The sequence below is a fragment of the Micrasema longulum genome, unplaced genomic scaffold, assembly GCF_059751315.1.
Source record: "Micrasema longulum isolate JH-2025_06_02 unplaced genomic scaffold, ASM5975131v1 h1tg000643l, whole genome shotgun sequence".
In the NCBI taxonomy this organism is placed as follows: Eukaryota; Metazoa; Arthropoda; class Insecta; order Trichoptera; family Brachycentridae; genus Micrasema; species Micrasema longulum.
In genome coordinates, this window is record NW_028277839.1 from 279,834 (window position 1) to 299,914 (window position 20,081).

The 20,081-nt window shown below is 31.3% G+C and overlaps 1 long non-coding RNA gene across 2 annotated transcripts; it reads left to right on the forward strand.

Moving 5' to 3' along the window:
- Positions 1-12,155: 12,155 nt before the first annotated feature.
- LOC148279929 (uncharacterized) lies at positions 12,156-18,527 on the forward strand. 2 transcript variants are annotated; one of them, XR_015822751.1, is made up of 2 exons: positions 12,156-12,434; positions 15,390-18,247. It is a non-coding gene; the product is annotated as an uncharacterized LOC148279929 (long non-coding RNA). The 2 variants fall into 2 exon arrangements; XR_015822750.1 differs by lacking the exon at positions 15,390-18,247 and adding an exon at positions 18,255-18,527 and having other exon boundaries at positions 12,240-12,434.
- Positions 18,528-20,081: the final 1,554 nt, after the last annotated feature.

Genomic DNA, 20,081 nt, shown 5'->3' on the forward strand with positions numbered 1-20,081 from the left:
TAGAGAAAGAGAATAAAAAATACGAAAAACCAGGTAGAAAAACTAAATAGAAAAACCAAATAACGCGAATTGCTATACCCAGTGCATGGTGTTGGTTTAATTGATTTCTGACGAAGAGACGCGTACGTCTCGAAACCGGTGGACATAAAAAAGTCGGTAAGTGGTTATGTACAAATATTTAATAACATTTAGAAAAATGTTTGACCATAAAGTAATTGCTTTATGTTAAAAATAATTAATTTAAAATAGATTTTTATGACGTCCCACCTCATTTTCAAATATTGTTTCTCGTTGTTGATATTTACTGTATAATTTTTTTTATTGTAATTTTTTTGATTTTAGGATAAAAAATATGCATCCTTTTTTACTCTTCACCTGACCGCCGATCCGTATGAAAAAAAAAGTGTCAATCGGTCGCTCCGTTGAGATGTAAAGAAAAAACAAACAATCACACTTTTGCAATAATTGTGATATTATTATGGGTTTTAAAATAAGCCTTCTAGATAATTGCCAGTTTGATACATTTAAGTTATTAAATGATCAAAAATTAACGAGAAACAAAATTGTCTAAATTTGCAAAAGATTCCAAAGTTTCTACCCTTATTTAATATTAATTTGATTGAATTAAGTTTCTTTATCACACAAATTTCCGCTCAAGTTCCTCCATACAAAGCTGTACTTTATAGTGAAATTATACCATTTCACTAGATTATACGTATCTTTGTTTCTAGAATTTTCCAGTGAAATCATTCCAATTTGACAGACGAAAGGCGGCCCAGTTTGATAATTAGAATTACTCCCTAATAAGATCACTTTTCCCATCATATGAGCTTTTAAGGTTTACAAACTTCATGTCTTTCTTTTAAGGGTAGAGTCTATCAAAAAGACTCCGCAGTTTACAAAAAAAAACAACTCAGAGAGTTCACAAAAATGTGTTAGATAGTCTAAAAATATGTTGGAGAATTCATCAAAATATATTAGCTATTTATTTTATTTGAAACTTAAAGTCCAAAGAATAAGTACTTTTGCGGATTCATTGCTTAAAGAATCAGACTGGTCAAAAGAAACGTTGGTCAAAATTTTGAATTAAAATTATACATCAAAATATACCTACATAATATTAAAAACCCGATTATTCAAAATAACTGCTGTTTTTTCAATTGAGAGATGAGTGGTAAAAATTAGAGCATCAACTTGTAGAGCAAAGTTTCTTTAAAATGTTCGAAAAAAAAAAAAAAATATTTTTGGAAACGCACTACTTTAAACGACGTCACTGGTTCATGTGAATCAACCAATGAAATAAGAGCTGTGAAGGATATCCGTTTTGCTTACCGAAAGCGAACAAATCGGAAAAACTGACAGAGAAGAACCTCTGACGCCACACGCGGAGTTATTTCAGAAATTCAGAACTTAATAATAGCGCTGATATGTAATCGATACATAAAAATATATTTTTTAAATTGGCTTTGTTTAATAGTATATTAACAAATAAAAAATATAAAAAAAACACTGAACTTCCTCATTGGCTGGTTTAAGTGGCCACTTTACACACTTTGTAACATTTATCATTCTGCTTATGTTTGAACGTTCACTTTCCTTCAATTCTTCCATTTGTTGATGTTTGTGAAGTCGAAAATCCTGACACCTTTAAAGTGGCCACATAAACCAGCCAAAATGATAGGGCATAATACCTATAAATGCCTAGACTTATTTTCCCAGATACAAAACTTTCTTCATCTCGATTGTAATATATTAATATTAGTAACTCTGAAGGGGGTTGAATTCGTTCGTCAAGTTCTAATATATATACATAATCTTATCTCTTCTATAACATATTAAAACTCTTATTACTATGGAAATAAAGAAAAATATGTACATCAAAAATAAAAAATTGTCCAAATAAAAAAGAAAAACACAAAAATCTTGATGTAAAAAACACGTTCTAAAAGCCAGATTCTCAGCAGACGTCTTTCTCTTGAGCTAGATAAGTTTTTTTGAATTTTTATATTTAATAAGAGCATATTATAATTTTTTGATATATACTGTACTCTAGTGCTGAATTTAGTACTTGACTACAAAAAATAGGATGGACTCAAAATATTGTTCATGGTACGAATATATGCCTGAGAGTAGCCATCGAGTCAAAAACGCTCATTCAGGATTCTGATTATATTTCATATACAGAATTGTATTCTTCATACGCCTGTACACTGACTTAAAATAAATTTCATGGAAGATTACAATACACACTTACTTGGTTCTCAAAACTTATACATACAAAATACTATGTATGAATTTTATACATATAAGAACAGAAAAAAAACAACCTTTCTTGAAAGATCCGATTACAGAATTCAAAAAATGTCAAAAAATATTTCTTTTCCAAAAACTTGGAAGACATTGCGTGTCTATGGACTCCCTCTTAAGGGTTTATACGTACTAAATGTCTCACTTAACCGTCAATTGAATTCCGCTCGAGTAGAAAGGGTTAGAAGGATCTTGTTTATTCCTCGAAGGTAGATCCTGACGAAAGCCTCTTATTTCGGGTAAACGAACATCAAGCATTGTTGACAATTATTTCTTTCTTATTTACCCCACTTAAGAGTCATAGCAGTGTTTTTGTGCTGAAGGGGAGAGTCGCTGCTCAGCAGAAATCAAGAGGGGATAAACTTAGCTTGGCACAAATTGCGAAATGTTCACCATTTCGAAGGAACAACATGAAAACAATTAAACAGTTTAAGAATCTAGAAAAATGGGAAATAAAAAAAAAAGATTAAAATTTTTATGTCGAGTAATAAGAAAATATCACTTTTATATATTTTTTTGAATTAATAAGGGTCTATAAAAATAGTCCAGAAGGAGCGTAGAATCATATTTGAATACATCGGACTGTGTCCAAAAATCCTTCCGCCATGCCCCACTTTCACCGCGCGCATTCGTGATGTCACCGCGTAATGTTGCGCGATGGGAAAAAATATAATCGTAACACAAATGTAGGTTAAAAAAACAAAGCAATCAGGTAAAGGGTCATTTAATAAGAGTATTTGTATCAATGAACTTTGAACTTAATATATTTAAAAAAATATTTTACATAAAACGAATATTTTTATTTCATGTTAAATAATATTTGACGCTTTAAAGATAATGTCGCTCAAATGCCCACCACATATTTGTTTAATCCGAGATCCAATTTTCATTAGTGTTCTCATTAGCAAAGTAGGGTAAACTACCCTGGCAACACTAACGAAATGTCCATTTGGTTTTCTTTTATAATCTGACAGATGGAAAAATAATAAAATTTTTAAGCATTGCATTTGCTACTTACTCATGCATTTTCTAATTACACATAAAATGTGATCTCATCCTGTTTCTTAAAGATCCCTGAAGAAGATAAATAAAGATGGGTCTATGAAATGCTGTCCAGTAAAAAAAAAATTGCTGCTTCTTAGAAGCATAATTTTTTTTTTAATTTGTAATTTTGAATTCCCGCAAAAACAGTCATTGCATTGGCCACGCCCCTAGTACGTCACGATTCATGTTAATTTTCAACCCTGTTCTTAACCGTTTAAATTTTTATAGAATGTCGTCACGAATCTTGACGTCACAACTATCAATGCCAAGCATGTCGCTTTTTCTAGTGGTATATTTTGTTATAATTCCTTTTTCAAAGTTATATATGAAAACATTTCTCCACAACATCCAAATTGATTTTGAAAATACAATGAATTATTCTTTATCCGTTTGAAGTATTTTTATCGGTATTAGTAGAATGCAATAATTCCCTTTTTTAGAGTATGTCTAAAACACAATGCACAGTGACCACAGATACAACATTGTACGTTAGATCACTTTGTAGAGCAATTTTCAAGGAGTTAGGCGTTACCTGTAACTCGAAAATGACGATTTTGACCTTACGACAAGATAGACCTGGGGCCTTATGCTTGACTCATTCGTCTTTAGAATCGTATGCGATTTCCGTAATTCAACGAGTGATAGCATTCTTGAACCACTCATACGAATGCAGTCGATTGAAAACCGAACGACTTTATCTCGAGTGTCACAAAGCACTCGACATTGGCAATCGAATGCGACATCGTAACTTCAGCTGTCAAACTTCCTTCTTGTGAAATGCTCAGCATTCATGTTTGAATGCAGATAAGGTATTTTTGTTATATTTTAAATTAAAATTTACAACACTGATCAATGTTATGATGATGGCGTATCAACAAATGGGCAAAACATATATCTGTATGAGTTTCACTAGAAACATCATTTCAAAATAATTTTATCGCTCGTCAATGTCAAAATACGTATTTGAAATATACATTATACAATATGTTTTTAAAATCCATTAAATGAATATGAAATATTTCTAATAACATGAAGATGTGTGTTATGTCAAAGGCAAATAATAATTATCAATGTTGCAGTGTCTCAGTAAAACATTTTCTCTTATTTTTTTAATAATATTCCATACACAAAATATTCAACGGAGAAGTCTGACAACAAACAATAGAGGTTTACGTGTGGCAGTAGACCGGGAGAGCCATAGATAAATACGGACTTGTTAGTGTTGCCACTTTCTCATTCGTCTTTGTAATTAAATTGTCGGAGGGTTTTCAAGAATAGCATTATGACAGAGCAATCGGTATGCCCAATCGACTATTGTCGAGTGGGTGACAAAATGTCACATCTTTCCAGCATTAGGCTGTTGGGGTGACGAGGTGGACACACAGAATAAAGTGTTGACCATGGACAAACAAAAAAGGTGTTGAAAACGGGCGATAGAAGGGAGTGGAAATGTTTGAAATATTTATTTATTTAACTTTTTGTAAATAATGTTAATTGTACATTGGCGGGCTTATTGCTAAATGGCAATTTCTTCCAACCAACCAATAAAATAAAAGTTTTATTTTTATAATTCAAGTTACAGAACGTATTCAATAGAAAAAAATATTTAAAAGCTTAAGATATATAAAAATAGAAATAAACGTATTTGTTAATAAATTACCTTTAATCAAAACTATTACGCAATGGGAAAAAGGAAAAAAGAGTAAAGAGAAAAAAAAAAGAAGGAGAGATTAAGGAAGAAAAAGGAGATGTTTCTTCAGGCGTGATATAAACAGTGATAATGTAGTAACATCTTTCATGGTGGATGGGAGATGATTCCACAGTCGAGCCGCATGGACACTATACGAGTTAGAGAAGAAAGAGGAATTGTGGATGGGTATTAAGGGAATGAGAATTAGAACGAAGAGGTAAACCATGAACTGAGAGGCGTTGATATTTTTCACGCAGGTATATAGGAGCGTCAGAACTATGTAGTACATTGAACAGAAGTGAGAAGAGAGTGATAGTCTCTCCGCTGTCTAATTTTGAGCCATTTCAGTTATAGGCCTTTATCCAGCAGTAGAAAGAACAAGGGTGAAGAAGAAGATTTACAGACACAGGTATTGTTAAGAATTTCACTTTTCTTAGAATCCAAAAGCAGACGCCCCACATTAAATTAAAAGTTGTCCTGATGATGAAACAGCTATTCAAAAATAATAATAATTCAGTGGTGTACGTCGAGTTAAGAAACTAATCGCATTCGCGGGATACGTACAATATTCAATGTAAAGTTCTTCAAAGTGGTTGGAAACGTAATATTTTCCGAGTGAGTGATTTCTCAAGGAAATGAAGACTTCTGTTTCTCAGTATCTAATTTACTCCTTCCCCTTTATCCCTCTACGCTTGTCCTGTCAAAGCGAGTATCAAACTTCTCGAATCTTTACGGTAGAAACTTGAATAATAACCATATATAGTTTCCGTACAAGTGACGTGTAATAATGTAAATTCGTCTCATGCGACAATAATCCTCACGTCTTCCTTAATTAATCCTATATTTTATAAATATCAAAGGAAAAGCAAATATTAGGTTAGGAAAAAAGTAATTTCGTATTTTTCGCTTTATTTGAATGCTTTATAAAAAGTGTTACAATCATCTGATTTAAATCAAATATGCGGCGTTCTGTTTGATAACCTATTTTCAACTTCATAATGTCCTTTTTGTAGAAGTCCTTGATCCTATTGGCGAAAAACTCGTACAACCAGTTTTCACAGTCCTCTATTGAGGCCAAATTTGTACTTCCAAGCGCGTTGGCCATAGACAGGAACAGGTGAGAGTCACTTAGTGCCAGGTCTGGACATTAGGGTGGATACATTAGAACTTCCTATTCGAGCTCCCGGAACTTCTGGCGCATCATCAAAGATGTGTGCGGCCTGCGTTGTCCCAATGAAACACGATTCCCCTCCTATTCACCAATGCTGGCCACTTCTTTGAACGTTTAGCCATAGGGGAGCAGCTCTTAGTAGAGTATTCCCTGCCAATTCCACCAAACACATAGCAACACCCTCCTGGGCGTCAGTTTTGGCTTAGCCACGGTCTCTGTCACTTGACGTTGTCGTAAGTGACCCACTATTTACCACCTTTTTTTGCGTCAGCTCGTGTGGCATTCAAACATCGACTTTTTTTTTATCGAGCCTTCTGCAAATGGTTCAAAACAGTTTAATGATCAATATTCAGCTACTGAGCGATGCTACGACTGCTAACATGATGGTCTATCTCGATATTTTCCATGGTTTTATCGACATTTTCAACGACAGGCCTACCAGAGCGTGGTGCATCATTCACCTCCACTACACCAGAACAAAATTGCTCGAACCACTGAACTATTTTGCAGCACGAGCCGAAAAACTATCTGCCCCGTATACATCGCAATTTTTTTTGGTCATTTTCCATGCGTTATTCCCTTTCAGGAAGTAAAAATGTAAAATATGGCGAATTTCTTCATTTGAGACCTCCATACTTGACGCACGATAGTTCACGACTGAACCGATCAAGCGAAACAATGTCAAAAAAAATGTTTGTAGTATACATTTACACCTTTACAACGCCGTATCGTATTATCCGATGTAACTTATAATGAACGAGATATACTTAGCTGTAAAAAAGGCACGAAATGCGAAATTACTTTTTCCTCAACCTTATAATGTATTGAGTGTTTTTTACATAAAAAAATCATCAAATGTTTGTAAGTAACTGCTCAATTGTGAAATAATCTACCCAGTAATATCTGAGACGCCCCTGCTTTATTTATATTTAAATCAAGATTTAAATGTCACTATCTAAATACAGTATGTTTTATTTTCGTATTTTATTTTTTTATTTGTATAAAATTTATCGTGGTTTGATCGGATAATGTGCAGTGGTTGATGTGTGGTTCAGTGGGTGTTTTATAGGTGAATATGCATAAACCCTTATAAACAAATCGTATGGTTCTTCTCAGAACTTAAAATGTGTTATTCTTTGCAATATTTTTCGTAACCACCATAGTGTTGTGATAAAGTATGAGTTTCAAGTGTGTATCGTTTAGAAATATTGGTAATTAATATACAATTTAACGAGAACTAGATCTGAGTTAATATTAGGACATGTACATATTACTAGCGGACCCGTCAGACGTCCTGCCCGATCGTTGGTTTGCCTGCTATTATCTTGGAAAAAGACTTTTCTTTAATAAGTAGGTACCTAGGTACTTGTTTATGAAAAAAAAAAAACATTTTCAAATATAGAATTCTTTTTGCAAATGTCTAATTCGGCCCCTTTCAGCAACAGTAGTGTTCTTTATACATGAATGCGATTTTCAAAAATGTAATTAATGTTAGTTTATATTATTTTAGTGTTACCAAAAATCCAATAAATAAAATAAATTTGAATAAATTATAAGGAATGTGAGTAAATAATCTGATTGGAATCCATTAAACGCGAATGTTTTTTAAACATTCAAAAACAAACTTTTTTCAAACACAAAAAAACAACAACCTACCATTTTTTTGTAAACGCAATCCTGGTAGGTCGATGAAAAAAAAATTATGTTTCTAACTTTTTTTTTCAAATTCGATTGAAAATTTAAATATCTACGAACACGCGCAGCGGAACGATCTACATTTCACTAAAAACCACACGTAAATCGGTTAGGCCGTTTAAAAGAAGTTCAGTGACATCACACGTAAAGAAGAGTCATATAAATAAAGATAATATTTGTTGTATTTTAAGACGAAATAAACAAAAAAATATTTCAAGTTTTCTTTCCTTCTTCTTCTTTCCTTCTTCTTCTTTCCTTCCGATTCCCTAACCTCTCTTTCACTGGCGGCTTTTGACCAAAAACATTGGCAGTGCATTTCTTTACATTTTGTCAACTTGTATATTTAGTTCAATAATATTATAACAATATCAATAAGCAATAGTTTGACAGCCCGCGTATCGGAACCAGGAACGCTAAATTTGCCTAAATACGCACTAAATTTATTATATCTAAATATTAAATCATAGGTAACTAAATTTGTACTAATATCATGTCATTGCGCATGTTCAAAGTGACATTACTAATGAACTTCAAACTTCAAATCTGCGCATGCGTTGGCAATGCCCAGAGTATGTATATTATTTTGAGTATGTTAAAATATTTGCAGACCGGCTCGATTTTCTCCCTAGGAAGTTATTCAGAACTAAATTTGTTGCAACAGAGGAAAAAAAATTGATAAGGAATTATGGAAGTCTAGGCATTTACAGAGTTTATGACCTATCACTGGCTGGTTAAAGTGGCCATTTACTTACTGTGTAACATTGACTATTTTGCCAATGTTTACACATCCACATTTCCTCAACTCTTTCATCTGTTGGCTTTTGTGAAGTAAAAAAAACTGAAACATTTATTGTGTGGGTGAGATTCATGCGGCTGGATCAATTCACCTACTACCAAAATATTGAACGCTTTTGGTGCGATAAAGGAGAGATGTCTCTGAGCAAAAATCATGCGGGTTTTGGGTATGATATGTATACGTATATATATTTAATTAACTTATTATTAGTTTTTATATTAATGATTCATATTTTATTGATTTATATTTTATAGTTAAAATATATTTATTGACAGTTATAAGAGATTCAATAAGAAAGAATACTATAAATAATATATATTTTTTAATTTTTTTTATTGACTTAATTTTTTTTAAGACCCTTATAAATTTTTAATCTATTTTTACAACGTTTTTTAAATATGTTTTGTTTGCTATTTACGTGTACATTTTTAGGGTTTTTTGCTCTTTTACTCGGTTTTTTTACTATGTTTTTTACTCCATTTTTTACTATGTTTTTCACTTTGTCCACTAACTATATAATTATTTCTGTATATTAGTTACTGTTTTTTATTAAAAAATATACTGTTTAAGAACGGGGTATATAACCCTAGTTAGATAGTCAAAGCAACTTTGTATGTATTATAATTTTGTGTATGTAATATAATTTGATAATAAATAAATAAATATATATATTTATATATGTGTGTGTATATGTATGTATGTATGTTGATATGTATGTATCAATATGCGTTCACAAGTAAGTTTACATTTTATTTTGTGCTTTCTATTAACTTGTGAATTATTAATATTTATTAAATGTAATTGCCTAGCTTGTAACGGGGTATGTACTCTTGTAAGCTGGGCAAAGCTTACAGAAAAAAATGTTATAATGTAGAAATAAATATAAAAAATGAAAAAAAGGGATATTATTTGACTCGGAAAATCATGAAGTTAGTGCTTCAGGGGTTAAGTTTAAGGTTGACTTTTTCATAATGAGACGGACAAAATATAAAATTCAGTTAAATTCAATCCAACTTATATAGTTTTACAATTCTTGGGAATTAGTGCAATCCAATCCATTACCAGTTTTTTCTGTAAGTTTTAATTGTTCAAAACTATATCAACAAAAGATTACCATGAAGTTCGTATTTTACGCGTTTCTCGTGTCATTCCTGCTTGTTGACTTCTTGGGTATTTGCTCACCAGTGTCGGAGGCACAGAACCTTAACAGCCCATATGAAGAGCTTTTTGCACAGGGTAAATAATTTATTTAATTGTTAAATATGCACTTTTTACCATATTTTCAGTGTTTTGTTGGAAATAATGATTAAATTTCATTATTAGTGACTAAAAGCAATTAATTTGCTGCTTGCTATTCGATGTCTCTCTCAATGAGGAAGTTCAGTGGTTTATTTTTTTTTTCTTCTATATACAAGGTCAGCACTCAAAGTGTTACAAATTTAAAATTCTGTAATTTTGTCAATTTTAATTATTCAAACTTAAAAACTTCAGTATATCATAGAAACACCTTTAGCGCGGATAAAATCATCGAGTCTGTCCAAAAAGGTTTTACAAGCTGTACGAATGTGGGCTGATGGTATTTGTCCCTTTCTCGGCAAAGGGACAAAGGGGTAAGTTTTAGTAGCCAATTGACACACTGTATAACATTTATCATTCTGCTTATATTTTATATTTTAACATGCCCATTTCCTCAACTCTTCCATCTGGGACTTTTGTGAAGTAAAAGAGCCGACACTTGAATCATATGGGTGAGACTCATCCCGTTAAACCAATTAACCCACTAGGCAAAGATCTCAATAACTCCCTAAGGAGGAAATCCAGCCTGTCTGCAAACATTTGTATTTGACAATATTGTGCGAAAAACATTGTTCAATTTATAACTGGTAAAAGAAAAAGTATGAAAATTGGAGATTGTTTTCAGGCGTTGGCGTTGCCTAGTAGGTGGGTTGGTAAGTTAAAAAAAAAAAAAAAAGTATCTTATATTACTCAAAATAAATGGTTAAATAAAAATTGTTTTTAGTTATTTGTTATTATACTTTATTTTCTTTTTCTGGGTTTTAACTTGAGAGCAGCCATCGAGCTGAAAATACGCGTCTAGGGTTTTGATATCTTCATCAGCCTGGTGATTTTTTGTATTATTAAGTATTATTATTTTTTTGTTTTTTTTTTCAGGATTGACGCATACCAAAATCCTAACCAGAAATAAAAAGGCATCTCGTCCTTTGTTTCCTGCATTATGTATTGTTGATTGCATGTCCAAAAAGTTCGACACAGGATACTGTGAAGAAGAAACTTGTGCCTGTAAAAACATTTGGGCGCCAATAAAAGCATCGTTGTTTCCGTCAGCTAAAAATTCTGAAATTCAATGAGCATTGTGTTTTTAAAATGGACTATGTTTAATTATACAAATTAATAAATAAAATAACAACAACAAAAGCAGTTTTTCTATTATTCTACACACATCATGTTCAATATTTATTTATTTATTATATATACGGCCTAAGCCAATTACAGCAGTTACATGAAGAAGCATAAATACAAGAAACTGAAGAAAAATAACATAAAACTATGTAGCAAAGAAAACAAAGGCAAAACAATAAAGGTATACAATGTATTCATAAATACGAAAGACATAAGACTTTGAGCTAAACCATGCTAATCCAACTTAATCTTGCACTGTTTAGTCGCGAAGAGATCTACGAAAAGCCGGAAGATCTATCCCAAAGAATTCCAAGTCATGTGATGAATTGACTAATTTACACATAAATTTACACAAAAGTTGCTCTTAGAAGATTTAATGAATAGCAGATTGTGAATTCTGGTAACACGGTTGGAAACATGAAAATAAATTGATTGCAACAGAGATGGGACATCACATATAGCATTAAGTATTTTTTAAATGCATATAAAGTCCATCTCAGTTCTACGTCTCTCCAGTGAAGACAATTACACAGTGTGTAAACACTGTTTAGAATTCACCATTCTGCCTATGTTCAAACATCCACCATTCCTCAACTCTTCCATCTGTTGACTTTTGTGAACTAAAATAACTGAAACCTTTATCATGTGGGTGAGATTCATCCGGCTGAACCAATTCACCTACTAGGCAACGCCTGAAAACAATTTTCACATTTGTATACTTCTTCATTTACCAGGTAGTAATTCAACAATGTTTGATTATGTCCAAATGCTTGGAGACTGGCTGCCAGTCTGCAAGCTTTTGGACATAATCGAACATTGTTAAAACTAAAATAATTTAAATAAAATCATACAAAAAAATTAAAATACAATCCAACCTATAAAATTGTTCAGTGCCTTGTGAATTTGTGCGATTCAAACTGTAAAAAATAAGTCAAACTGATAACATATTGACCTTTTGAATAGCTACAAATAATACATACATCGTCGCTGCATAAAATACAAATTATCTTTATCAGTATAAATGTAATGGGGATGCACGAATGGTATTTCCCAAGATAATAATATTTATCTACATTGCAATTATTATTCTATTATAAAAATTTGTCGTATATAAAGAGAGAAATTTTCTGCTCATGAATCGGTTGTTTCTGCATGTTTTGATTGTTCAGAACTCTCTTCAAAAATTATCATGAAGTTCCTATTTCTCGCGTTCCTCGTGTCATTTCTGCTTGTTGACTTCTTGGGTATTTGCTCACCAGTGTCGGAGGCACAGGACCTTAACAGCCCACAAGACGAGCTTTTTGCACCGGGTAAATAATTCATTCAATTTTTTGTAATGCAAACTCTTATAATATTTTCAATGCTTTGTTAAAAACAATACGGTATTATCACTTTTTTTTTATTTTGCAAAGAAAAATAGAAAAAAAATATGATGACGATTGGATTTTTTTTTTGTCCACGCCTTAATTTTTCAGAGCGGTTTAAAAACATATGTTTTAAAATAGCGCCAACACGACCATTTATATGCTGAATGGGCCTGTGACGTCACGCCTTACGATTCCGACCGACGCACTGAGGTTTTAAAGTCAATTCTAGCGGGAAATCAAATTACTTATTCACTGTTTTTAATTCCAATTATTTCTAACATAATATCTTAAGACATAAATGTAACATCATAAACCAAGTCAATTACCCATATGGCAACAATGTTAACGCGATGCGATGTTGCCAAAGTTTCTAATTAACGCACCAAACATTTTTCATTGTTTTAATAGCGTTTCCATTCCCAAGTTGACAACACATTATTAGCAAAGCGTAAGCATTATTGTTAGATTTTACATTATGGATATTTTGATTAAAGGTATTTTCTTAACAGTTCATTTTATTCTATTATTTTGCTTTTTTATTTCATGGGTTTGAGGGGAAATAACTAATCAGTGAATTATTGGATTATAAAAGTTTATCATTTGAGTTTGTGAAGGCCCACAAAAATATCCCCGAGACGCTCGATCAATATTATTTTATTATTTTATGAAATGATATATATATTATAAAATCCATAAGAAATTATCTGCCAAAAATTGCCTATTTAGAATGTACGTTACTTTTCATTTCAGATTGCTTAATTTTTTGAAGAATTCTGTTTGACATTTGGCGAAGGGAAAATAATAAAACTAAAGTAAAAAATGTTTTCGCTCATATTTTTCAATAATTTTAACGTAAGGAATTTGATAAAGAGACCGTTATGTTTATAAACAAACAAAATGCGTTTATGTTGCACCTTAAGATTGAAATGGGTCGGAAGTAACAGAACACTACAAATGTTTATGAAAAAAAAGTGGTTGAATGCTAAAATATATTTTTCTGAATTGATTTCTAAAGAGATTCTACTCATATCAGAAATACCATATATTTATGGAAATACTAGCAGGAAGAAATCTTTTGGTAATTATACGAAAAAAACTAAGCAAAAAATAAGACTATACTTGAGTTGGTGTCTGGCGACGAGTTAATGTACGCTGCACAAATTAGTTTAAGATCTGCGGGAAGAAGGGATGCTGCAAAAATGATTGAGGAGATTACGTTTTCTCCAAAGAGAGTTAATAGAATAAAAAAAGCATACAGATTCTCTCCTAGGTCAGCTAAAATGTAATCACCTAAAAAAACACTAGCTTTGTTTGTTGACGCAAAACTTACTCAACGACAGTATATACGTATTCAATCAGAAGCTATAGCAAGAAATTCACATTTTTAAAATAAAACAAGTATTTCATACAATAAATATTGCAGTTTCTGTACCTTTAAATTTTTCGAACCATTAATTACCATTTTATTGCATATTTGAAAAATTTCCCGTCAGAATTGAATTTGGGACCTCTGTGCGACGCGACAGTTCAAACAAGTGCATGCGAATTTGTATAGCCGACCTGTTGTTTTTGTTGTAATCGATTGTTTTAAACTGTTTTAACTAATTTACGGGCATAAAATGTATTTAGTTATAAGATACAAATACTGTGTAGTTCCGATGTGCACAAACACTACGGCGAAGACGCCAAATAAAGCTTTATGGCCATTCCTAATAGAGAAAAAATACGGAAAAAATGGATGAACGTTATGAAATGCGATGTAGAAGGAATGGTGTTTTATATGTTACTTTGTGTCAAAGTCACGTTACTTATCTTTTGCATTCATTGTACGCAAAATAATATATTTAGAGTACATTCAAATAACACATTTATTTTAATGAATACATTCTGGAAGCAAATATAAAATATTTCCTTACCTTGCGGCCTTAACATTTTTCCTAGTAAATAACTGTAAAATCATTTGGTTCACATTTGGATGTTTCCTGGGAGATGATAGTAGAAATGCATCTGTGTGTGTAGTGAAGAGTGTAGGTACCAAGGAATCTATCCGCATCTTGTTAATTTTGTTTGTTATAATTATGAGCATTTTTCCCGTTTAAATTTCTGATTATTATTATTTTACTTTGATTAAGATGTCAGAAAAACTTGTGTATTACTTTTGATATTCGAGTAATTTTACGTGATACAGGAAAAAATGTATCATTTGTATTTTTAAATTAAAAAAAGATAGGTAGCACTATATTATACAGAAATCGTTTTAAAATAAATAGTTGAATTTCGGCACTTGATCTTCACAAATAAACACTTTTTTAAACAGTTTTAACAGAAGCTCAGTTATAAAATCACGAGAGTTTGTGGCGTTTGAATATATTTTGGTTAAAACAAAGCGTTGAATATAATAACGTGTATAAATCAATGCTTTAAATTAATTATCTCATCTAATCAATTGTTAAATTTTGGCGCTTGATCTTCACAAATAAACACATTTTTAAATAGTTTTAACAGAAGCACAGTTATAAAATCACGAGAATTTGTGGCGTTTGAATATATTTTGGTTAGAACAAAGCGTTGAATATAATAGCGTGTATAAAACAATGCTTTAAATTAATTATCTCATCTAATCAATTGTTAAATTTCGGCACTTGATCTTCAGAAATAAACACATTTTTAAATAGTTTTAACAGAAGCACAGTTATAAAATCACGAGAATTTGTGGCGTTTGAATATATTTTGGTTAGAACAAAGCGTTGAATATAATAACGTGTATAAAACAATACTTTTAATGAATTATCTCTTATTAACTTAGAGTTGAAAACACGCAATTGGGTTCTGATTTCTTCATCAGCCCGGTAATTTTTTGTTTTTAAATCAATTTTTTTTTTGTTTTTTTTTTTGCAGGATTGACGGATACCAAGATTCTTACCCGAAATAAAAGGTTAACATGTCCTGAGTCTCCTACTTTGTGTTTTGGTCACTGCGCGCTCTTAGGGTTTATTGCAGGATTCTGTAAAGGAGGAATTTGCACCTGTAGACATTTGTGAGGCTATGTTAAACAAAATTCAATAAGCATTGTTTTTTAAATATTACATCGAACTTTGTTTGATTAAACAAATTAATAAATAAATTATTAATAATAAAATTCTTTTTTTTATTGTTCACACACCATGTCAATACTTATTTATTTGTTTTGGCATAAACGGCATTAATTGCCTTTAACATATCTGTACCTTTAAGCTAAAATCCTGGAAGTCACATTTGGTAAATTGTTCAAGAGAGCTGATAGAAGTTGTAAAACAGTTTCAAATGTATCTCTGGAAGTAAAAACACAATTCGTTTTTTTTGGATTTATAGACTATGAAGTACATTGAACGGAAGTGAGGGGGAGTGATAGTCTCTTCGCTGTCTAATTTTGAGCCATTTCAGTTGCCTACGGTAGTCAGAAATGTGGTCATATTTCCTAAGACCAAAAATATATTATAAAAGATCTCATGAATAAATACCAATACCATATAAAAAACGCAATAAGAGACTCAAAAAGTGCCCTTTTTTCAAGTGTTAAAATCAGAAATCAGTTAATTTCTCCCAATCCAATGTCCTCTAAATTATATGGTTTATTGAAAATACACAAAGAAAATAATTCAATTCGTCCAGTAGTATCATATAATAATGCCCCGTCAGTCAAACTTGCTTCTTTTATTTCAAATTTAATTAATAATTTAAAAGTTTTTAAACCGAAGTACACACTTCAAAATTCCTTTCAACTCATTGATATACTTAAAGATATGGAAATTCCAAATAATACAAAACTTATCTCATTCAACGTAGTCAACCCTTCCACTAATATTCCAATTACAGATACAAAAAAAATAATCTCTCAATTACTTAATTTTGGATAAAAAACTGATTTCTGATTTATGTAGATTTTGTAATATTTGTTTAGATCAACACTATTTTCAGTATAATTATGTTATTTATAGCCAAACACAGGGTTTGCCGATGGGTCAACCATCTAGTCCGTTATTTGCTGACATATTTGTGAATGAACTGGAGAATGAAATATTTTTAAGCACAACACCACTTATCAAACGTATCAAATTATGGCGCCGTTTTGCGGACGATCTTTTTCGTTTATTTACTGGGTCGAATCAAGAACTTCAGACATTTCTAAATTGCCTAAATTCTTTTTTATTTATATCCCTACAGAGATGAGGTAGAATTTTTTCAAATTCAAGATTCAGGATTATGGATATTCGAGATTCGATATTGAATTTGAAAAAATTCTACCTCATCTCTGTAGGGATATAAATAAAAATATATACCTACTCCCGTCTTGGGAGAAAATCCAGATTTGTGTGCAGGTACACTAACCAAAAAAAATTCCTAAATTCATTACGTTAAGAAAAAAATTTTTTCTTTAGAAATAGAAAAAGATAAAAAATTAAACTTTCTTGACTTGTCTTTAACAATAAAAAATAAAAAAAATGATTTCGATATATACCGTAAACCAACATATACAAACACAATTATTCATAATTCTTCGAATCATCCAATTACCCATAAACACTCCGCATTCCATTCAATGATACATAGGTTAATTAACGTTCCACTATATGATATTAATTTTTAAAAGAACTTAATACAATAAAACAGATTGCTAATAATAATGGATATAATGAGAACTTAATTGATAAAATATTAAATCAAAAACAAAAACGCAAACATATAAACAAATGTTTATATTCGACTCCCACAGTAAATAAAGCAAACCCACGTAAACAATGGAGGCGGATTCTTTTTATAAATGTAATTTTTTCAAAACAATTATCAAATTCTCTACCATCAAACATTAAACCGACTTTCTACAAAACTAATAATATTGGAACATTGTTAAAAAATCACAAAGACAAAGTCTATAAACATAATAAATCTGGAATATACCAATTAAATTGTAATGATTGCGATTACATCTACATTGGAAAAACTAAAAGAAATTTTAATAATAGAGTAAAAGAACACTTAAGATGCTTAAAAAATGATAATTTTTCTGAATTCACAAATCATCTGATAGAAAATAATCATAACTTCAATAAAGACACTGGATTTAAAGTACTTCATGTTGAAAATATAATATTAAAATTATACAACTTAGAAATCTTAGAAATTAAAAAAGCGATAATTAATAACCAAAAAAACAATATTTCTTTTAGTCCTCTCCTGGCTTACTTCAAAAATAATGATATCAAATTACCACCCGTGTAAGAAAAAAATACTTGATTTATTGAGTCCACGTTTAGTATTTAGTGAACATGATAGAAATAAAATACAAAGGAATCAATTCATTAGTTACGTAAACCTTGATGAAGAAGCTTGTTTGCTTTGAAACCGGTCGGTGAAAAATAAAAATTAGTGGTTAAAAACAAAGTTGTTTTATTTATTGAATTATTTATGTTTGCAATTCAATCGTAAACAAGTACATAAGTACCTACTTGAATGCAATATTCAAAATGAGTAATTTTTAATTTTGGAATTCAATCATAATCTAATACCTAGGTACCAACTTCACGGTAATAGCAGGCAAGCCAACGTTCGGACAAGACAATGTCAGTCAGGTCCGCTATTCGATATAAAATACACCGTTTTCTTTTTCTGGGTTTTGACTTGAGAGCAGTCATCGACTTAAAAACACGTGACGAAGGTTTTGATTATTTTATCAGCCCGGTATTTTTTTGTTTTTAAAACTATTTTTTGTTTTTTTTTTTGCAGGATTGGCGGATACCAAGATTCTTACCAGAAATAAAAGGTTAACATGTCCTGAGTATCCTAACTTGTGTTTTGCTCACTGCAAGGCCCTAGGGTTTATCGCAGGATTCTGTCAAGGAGGAATTTGCACCTGTGAAAGAAGAATGTGAGGCTATTATAACAACATTGTCCACGTCAGCTAAAAATGCAAAAAATCAACAAACATTGTATTTTAAATATTACATCGAACGTTGTTTAATTATAAAAAAATAATAAATAAAATGCTAATAATATTTATTTTATTTTTTTATTGTTCACACACACCATGTTCAATAATTATTCATTTCTCTTGGCATAAACGGCATAAATTGCCTTTAACATATTTGTACCTTAAAGCTGAAATGCTGGAACTCACATTTGGTAAATTGTTCAAGAGAGCTGATAGAAGTTGTAAAACGGTTTCAAATGTATCTCTTAAAGTAAAAACACAATTTGTTTTCTTTTATTTACTTATAGACTATGAAGAACATTTAACAGAAGTGAGGGGGAGTGATAGTCTCTTTGCTGTCTAATTTTGAGCCATTTCAGATGCCTACGATAATCAGAAATGTGGTCATATTTCCTAATACCAAAAATATGCCTATGCATGTATTCTGAAGTCGTTCAAGTTTATCGAGTTGCTCACAGCTTAAATCAGTCATGGAAACATCAGCGTAATTTAGAATGAGTGCTAGTAATGCTTTCTCGAGAGTGCATTTAGTCTTAGTAGGCAAGAATTTTGCAACCTTCTAAAGTGAGTTTAGAGTGAAATTTTCAAAATATTTTTTCTCGATTTTTGACTTAAAACTCAATTGACAGCAAAAAAACTTCCAGTTTATCAAAAGATAATAGATATGTAGATAGTTTTGAAGTAACGAAAGTCACGTTATTACCGATTAAATACATTTACAAAAGTTTTTCGTTAGTGTTAGACTCCCGTGCTTTTGCGCCTTGGAATCTAGTCTGAGTTGAGAGTTGAAAGCATGTAAATGAACATCAGGGTATTCAGCTCTGAAGTATGACTGGACTACCGGTGTTTTAGAACAAGCTATGTCAGCAGTGGTATACCAGAGGACTCCGAGGCTCTTAGCATTATCGAAATCGGATTATTATAACAAAATGACATTCGTAACTAAATTTCGCAAAAAATGTGACCTCTAGCATTTCAGCTTTAAGGTACAGATATATATTTTGAACATATATATGATAGAAAAAAAAACGTATGTATAAACGAGTATATATTGTAACGCTTCTAGCGTCACATTGTAACGCTAGAGCTCGCCTCAAGCATGTAGATGCTTATAAAACCACCTACATGGTATTGACAGCCGCTGAACAAAAATCTAATCTAAGTCTAGCTCACTTGCAAATGGGTGAAGACAAAATTACAATCTGATCCAAGACAATGGAAGGATTGTCTCTTCAAAACGGATCAGATTAATAAATAAATATACACGTAAGAATGAATCCTGGACGACGTTCAAATCGCCCTCAATCGGATAATACCCATGGGTTTCTAGTCAATAGATGCCAAAGGAAAAGAAAAATCGTTGAAATAGATTAATAAATAAACCAATATTACCCATTTGTAAATGAAAAGTAATAAAATAAATTAATCAAATAATTTAAATATTACATGGCCGACTTTTATTACAAACGCATTTACCGAACTAGCTCAGTCAAGAGATATGAAACCTTAGTTAATAGGTAAGGTAAATTAAAGTATGCTTCCTAGGAGGGGGCAATTAAAATAAACTATAAATGTAAAATGTAAGATAATATCTTCAAAATATTACGTTATAACATTTTACA